Source organism: Hordeum vulgare, chromosome 3H (assembly GCF_904849725.1).
Source record: "Hordeum vulgare subsp. vulgare chromosome 3H, MorexV3_pseudomolecules_assembly, whole genome shotgun sequence".
Lineage (NCBI taxonomy): Eukaryota > Viridiplantae > Streptophyta > Magnoliopsida > Poales > Poaceae > Hordeum > Hordeum vulgare.
In genome coordinates, this window is record NC_058520.1 from 166,830,954 (window position 1) to 166,838,626 (window position 7,673).

The window sequence follows — 7,673 nt, forward strand, 5'->3', positions numbered from 1 at the left end:
AAAGTGCTAACACAAAGGAAGACGTTTGCTTTAGCTAGGTTTAAGAAACAACTCACTTATCTTAACGATAATGTCAACAAAGGTGTGATATGACAATTCTCAATGAAACAATATAAATGCATGCATCTTCATCAAGATAAAGTGTGTGCTCTTTTTAGGATAGAAAGAAGTTGGTTTTACTGACTCAACATAAAAGTAAAAGTTTGGCCCTTCGTAGAGGGAAGTAGGTAAAACTCATGTGCTAGAGCTTTTAGGGAGTTTGAAATCAACAAGATTGTAAAACAAGCTTTTGAGAGGTGCATAATTTGTCAATGAATGCTAGTAGATAGACCAATACTTCTCATGCTGGACAAGTTTTGAGGAATGACTCCCAAAGTGGGGACGATCACATCCTCTTAGTCTCCTTCGTTTATCACTACCAAAGTTTTCTGATTTCTCATCAACAAAGCATGAAGGAGGTTTGGTTTGTTTTTATTATCTTTTGCGAGCTGGGCGCGCTCATGCCAGTTTCTCCTCGTATTAGGGGTTCGCAGATCACATGCAAACCCAAGATTAAACTTGTCCAGTATGAGAAGATCACGAATTACCTACTACTTCCTCATGATCTAAGGCAGAGGCACAAAACAGGGAGTAATGTTTGAAGCTTTAAAGATAGCACATGAGTAATATACTTTAGGAGTGGCGGTGAAATACCACATGGAGGGAAGGTATGGTGGACTCTTGGAAAGGTTGATGTTTCAAGGTATGGATGCACAAGAAGTATTCCCGTTTAGTGCATGGTTTGGCTAGCATAGTCTTTTGAGAGCACACAAATAATGTTGACTTGGATGCAAAACAATATAAAGTTTAACATAAAGAATTGGCTAAAACATCAAGTTGTCTTCCTTGTCAGGATAACACTTCAAGCATAAGAACATAAAGGTTTTGGCTATGGAGCTACCCGAAAAAATCATGCCTGTTGTTATGACCAATGCTATGTTTGCCAAGATTAAATAAAGTTTTCAAAGCCATACCTGATATGTAAGCTAAATACTCCCATAAGAATCAGCATATAAGATCGATTGCATGAAGAGAATACCAAGTGCATAAAAGAAACCAATAGACTTCTCATTAATATTCCATCATACACACTTCATGCTCACGGACACAACTCTCCACAAAGGAGTGATAGACCTCAATGCAAACACCTATTTCATAAGATAACTTCCCTAGACATGATACGACACTAAATTTGACCAAAAATAAGTAAATGATAAAAATAAAGATACCGGGCACTCCCCCAAGCTTGGAACAAGTTAAGGAATTCCATTACACATGAAGATTTTACTCTTCATCCTACTTGTTGTTCTTCAAGTCCTCTATTATGCGCCGAAGAGTTTTGTTTTCAGCTTCCAGTATAGCCACCTGTACTTAAGCACACGGAAGTCTTCACACAATTGGTTAGTGATTCTGTAAGTTTTGGATATAGTAGATGACACAGGTGGAGCTCCTGGTGGAGGGGTAGTTTCTGGAAGGTTCAGAGCAAGATCATGTTGAGGGGTAATAAACCCCACGAGGATGGGGTTGTTGGAGCTGGATCCTCGTGCTGAAGGATCTCCTTCTTGCTGGGTGGTGACCATCTTGACTTCCTCTCTCACGAAGTGCTCCATCTTCGCTTGTCTTGCATCTATCTCTTCATTAGTAGCCCATCCGGTGACCTTCCCTTGGTTCATATCTTACTGGATATGGCGGAGACAACGAATCGTGTAGTCTTCCCCGCTTGAGTCACAAGAAGACATCTTGAACAATAGCTTCTTATCCTGATAGAAAAAGATCGAAAGACAAATCGCACGGAATCGCAAGATACAAAGTCGGGACGATCCGGGAAAATATATAGGTTAAACTTCTGCACAGAAAGGAAGGTAACAAGCCAAAGTGGAGTCAGAGATGGGCTCCAGGTTGTCCAGGTGGCCTCCTGGCGCAGCAAGGAGCCAGCCCACGCCAGTAGGTCGCCTGGGTGACCTGGAGCTCCTCTCCAGCTCTGCTTCGGCTTGCAATTTTCCTAATTTACAAAAACGCATAATACGGAACTTTTATAAATGTTCGCGAAGTTTTCTTTTCATATTTCATACCTTTTCTTATTCTGCTTCTGCTGGTGTTTGATACAATGTTGCAATATGTTCTTCGTGAGTGGCTACCTGTATCACATCCACCTCTACATTGATGGGGTCTCCAGTCATGTAATGCTTGAGTCTTTGCCCATTCACAACATGTAGTTTTGTGCCTTCAAAATTATTAATCTTGATTGCACCGGAGTGGTAGACCTCTTCGATAAGGTATGGTCCTTCCCACTTGGAAAGTAATTTACCTGGAGAAAACCTGAAACGAGATCTATACAACAAAACTTTGTCACCAATATTAAATTCATGTTTCAAAATTCTCTTGTCATGCCTTTTCTTTGAAAAATTTTGCGCTCTCGTCAACTTCACTTCTCCACTCATCTAGAGGAGTCAAGTTCACGAGACGCTTTTCACCAGCAAGATTTGGATCAACATTAAGCTCTCTAACAGCCCAGAAAGCTTTGTGCTCTAACTCTAGAGGTAGATGGAATGCCTTGCCATAAACCATCTTATACGGGGACATCCCCATGGGATTTTTGTAAGCAGTTCTATACGCCCACAAGGCATCTCCTAACTTATTGGACCAGTCCTTCCTATAAATGTTCACTGTCTTTTGCAAGATCAACTTGATCTCTCTATTTGTGAGCTCAACTTGCCCACTTGTTTGAGGATGGTACGGTGAAGCAATTCTATGATTAACATCATATTTGGCTAGAGCTTTTCTAAAAGCACCAAGTGTAAAATGTGATCCTCCGTCGGTCCTGAGGTACCTAGGTACACCAAACCTAGGGAATATTACATCCTTGAGCATTTTCAAAGATGTCTTATGATCGACACTTTCAGTGGGGATTGCTTCAACCCACTCGGTCACATAATCTACAGCTACTAAGATGTGAGTGTACTTGTGTGAAGGAGGGAAAGGACCCATAAAATCAAAACCCCAGCAATCAAAAGGCTCAATGACTAGCGAATAATTCATAGGCATCTCATTCCTCCTACTAATATTACCAACTCTATGGCACATATCACAGGATAAAACGTAATTTCTAGCATCTTTAAAGAGATTAGGCCAATAAAAACCTGATTGGAGAACCTTGTGTGCGGTCCTCTCACCGGCATGATGTCCTCCATAAGGACTGCTATGACATTATCTCAAGATATCCTTCTGCTCATGCTCCGGTATGCATCTCCTCAAAATTCCATCCGCAAGTCTCTTTACTCGTTCTGTAATACAAGATCCCATGACTAACACGTTAGCCACATTGCTTGCAAGGCTTATATGTGATGTTCTATTACTGAGTGGGCCCAGAGATACCTCTGTGTCACACGGAGTGACAAATCCCAGTCTTGATCCATGCTAACTCAACGGACACCTTCGGAGATACCAGTAGAGAACCTTTATAGTCACCCAGTAACGTTGCGACGTTTGATACACACAAGGTATTCCTCCGGTGTCAGTGAGTTACATGATCTCATGGTCATAGGAATGAATACTTGACATGCTGAAAACCATAGCAACAAAATGACACGATCACATGCTACGTTTATATTTTGGGTCTTGTCCATCACATCATTCTCCTAATGATGTGATCCAGTCATCAAGTGACAACACTTGCATATGGTCATAAAACCTCACTACAAGGAATATGCTAATACACGACGCTATTTATTCGTTGCTACATCATCACGGTTTTTAATTTACGACGATCTCCCGACGAAAAACCAAGCGTCGAAAACGGAGCGTCACAAATGAACAGCAACGACGTTTTGATCGAAATCGTCGTAACTTTACGACGATTCCTGGATTGTCATAACCTTTACGACGATCCTAAATCGTCGTTGGCAATCAAACCCAGTCCTACGTGGCAGTCCTATGTGGCAAAATTACGACGAAATCAAAATGTCATGGTTGAAATCAGCCCAACCCATTTCAATTGATCACATGGGCTGGTTTTATTTTATTGGGCTTTTTCTTATTGGGCCTTAGCCTATTTACACCCACTTTAGTATTATTTTTCCGAAAAAATTTAATCATTAAAATTTGGGCCCTGGCCTTTTAGTGCCCAAATACATTTGATCCAATTTCAATTTTGGCCTTTTTCCATTTTTGAATTCAGCAACTTTTTGTTCCAGAACTTGGTTTCATTTCTATTTGTGGGCCTTTTCAACCCAATTATTTGTCCAGTACTAAACCCAAAACTATTTCAAATTCAAATCAAGAAAACTCCAATTCGAATTAAAATCATCCATCATATAAAATCACAAAATACATCTCCCACGTTTACATAACACAATATCTCATCTCATGAATACATTTCCTTACACAGGAATATAGCAAGAACGGACAAAATTGCACAATAGAACAATGACACATCTGCTAACAATGGAGTTCATTCCACTGTCTTATGAGACATAGGTTCAGAAATTTTTATGTTGTGTTGATTTGAATGTCCCAAGTAGGCATCATCGACATCTTCTCACCACTTTCCTAGCAACAAAGAAAGAGACAAAATAAAAAACATTAGATCGTAATATTACACCAAAGCACAGATTAGGAACTTCAAATCACAAAATATATCCATTATACTAGATGTCAGAGTTGTATAAAACCTGCTAGTTATAAAAAACCATTATATGTATGAGTATGAACTTGAATTTAATTTTATAGATCCACCTACAATATATAGAAAAATATCAGCCAATTGAGCAAATATGCTAACTTGTATGAATAAGCATCATAGATAAACGAGAGTTGATTCCTTTATGGCTATTCAATATCAGGCATGAAGAGGACATTAGTCGAAATAATTTTCTGCCAGTTCAAGATTCCAATAAAATAGGTGTCCAGAAAAGGTTTAAATGGATCTTTTAATTGTCGTTGAGTAGGCAAAGTTCTTCACACTATATGGACACTACACATTTTAATACAATAACACATAGAAAAGTAACGGGTATGTTAAAGTGATTATAGGACAATTGACTGGAGCTGCAGTAATACGGATCATACAAGTAACGATAAACTGCTCTCATGAATATATAGTTTTTTAGAACAAAAATATATGTATCAATTATACTTTGTGTAGGCTTGTTTATTCCTAACAATGTAACTTGGACATAGACATTGGTGATTCAGTAAATCAAACAAATAGCATATCAATCAATTAACTAATGTGATCTTAAGAATGGCTAAAATGACCACTGTATCTAGTCTAGAAGAATCAAGAAGTTTATACATGGGCATACGTTCTGTTTGCAACAAATTTATACTTCCATCTTGAACTTCAAAGCAAGCAAGTTAAAACCTTGTTCTCTACTTGCAAATGGATGGCCACAAACCTTTAAGCAGATATATTTATATTTTCATACTCACATCTATTAATTACTAACATAAATTCTGGTGCGTAAGTTTTTACAATTTTGAATTATTAGTTTTGCTTTATCACATACAGCTAGTACAAAGACGATGTTAACTACATGTTGCAAAACAAAGCAAGGTCTAAGTGGTCACAAACAGAGTTGAATAAGATAGGTGAAGTTAGAATGGAAAATTACCAGTCAATGAACTTCATGCCCCTGGTAGCAACAACATCAATTGCTTCTCTCTCATCGGGTTCCCAAAGAGCATCTTCATCATCGTCTATCTGCAAAAAGCACGAGCACACATATATGTAAAAAACTATCGAGACACCGTCTCTGAAACTGAACTCGTGAGCTAGCAACGCTAGGTACTTGCCAAGGAAAAATCAGTGGCAGGAAAGAGAGCACGGTATTCTGTTATGCTGCTCCTCTTGTCACAGGGATGAACACCCTGCATTTTAATAAAATAAATTAAAATGAGGCACTAAATGGTGAGTACATATTTGGTAACAAAATTATTTCTATGTTTTATTTGTGTTGTTCAGGAGGGCGAACAAGTGATACTGTGGATGAGACGAACAGAAAGAACACACTTGAATAGATCCTGTATATGCCAATGAAATAAGAAAGCAGTTTCTGTATATGCAAAGAATGCAGACACAACCTTTGGTATTAATAGATCCTTCTATGGCCTTTTAATAAAATACTAAGATGGGAGAACACACTTTAATCATGTTCGTGTGAAAGCAAGTGCATTTCAGGCAGGCTCAAACAGCAAAACAGAGTGCAAATCCTCCTACAATATTCAGACTATCAAGGAGTTAACTAAAATATTCAGCAACTACCGAACAACGGCAGCAGGTGGCATTCAGGATAAAAAGCCAAAAAGTTGGTGGCACTCCTCTGGCCAAAAATCAAAGCACTGGATGGTTAAATTTTTTAGAGCAGTCAAGTACACACTTGCAGCAGAGGCTCACATGCTTAAGTATTGGGGCCTTTAAACTACACTCAACTGAGCCATGATTCAAGCTGTTAATCAGCAGGGCACACACAAACTACTGTAGAAACTACAGGCGGATCAGATCCGCTCGGGCACACACGCGCGGACTAGAAACACTAAATTCAATAAAGAACAGGTTCAGTACACTTAACAAAATGTTTCACACCACCCGATTAAAATCCTAGCATTAAAAATGCTTTGATGTCACTTTTCTGAAAACACGCCCGCTGCCTCCCTAACTCAGCCATGCAAATTTGCACAAGCACCCCTACCAGCTCGGGTAGACCATGCACATGAATCCGGTTTCGGAGTTCGTGTTGGACAGCAGAAGAAGTTAGACAAAAAGTTAGGATGAATATTCTAGAAGAGAAGCATGCTGACTCCTTGGATGCAGCTACAAGGAAGAAGATTTCAAGAGTGTGCAACAAGTTGGAAGATCTAATTCAAACAACAAAACAATCAGATGAAGGCATAGACTTTTTACTATAAAGTGTGTTGAGCATTGAGGAGCCTCTGAACCAAAAGGTTCCAGCCATCAGGCACACTAGGCAAGAGGAATATGAGGCATTTATTGGTTGCAATATTCCTACTGAATTCAGCATACACCCTCCAAATGATGTTCGTTCGGTAGGGAGAAGTAAAAGAATAAAGAAGGGCCAAGAAAAAGGAGTCATGAATGTGCATGACATACATACAGATTGTGCATCATGAAATCTGCAACTCTTGCAAGAAAAAGCATGACTTATCAATAATATTATTTTATTCATTTTCTAGAATTTTTTCATGTAATGGATCAGGAATTTTATTTTATCCAACTATTTGTCTTGGTGGCGAAAAGATTCAATGAATTTCAATTTTTTCTATCAGGTTTGGAAGCTTGCAGCGACAGCATGTTTCTGGACACTTTATCTCAGTACCTGTTCAAGTATTGTGAAAGCATGTCACCATATACCCGCGTCATTGGGTATAGCTTAGTTTTGAGTTCTTGCTTGAAAGCACACACTACAACATGTATCATTCATAATTTTGGATGTTTACCTTGTGGCAATCTTTCATAATATATGTTGACATGACTAAAATGGATAATCAAGAAAACTAACAACATGTACTGAATTTATCTAGAACTAAAATATATCTACGTTCATTACTGAATTGACTAACAGCATGTACTGAACCTTTAGGTTCTTGGGTAACTACAATTAAACAAATAGCATGTG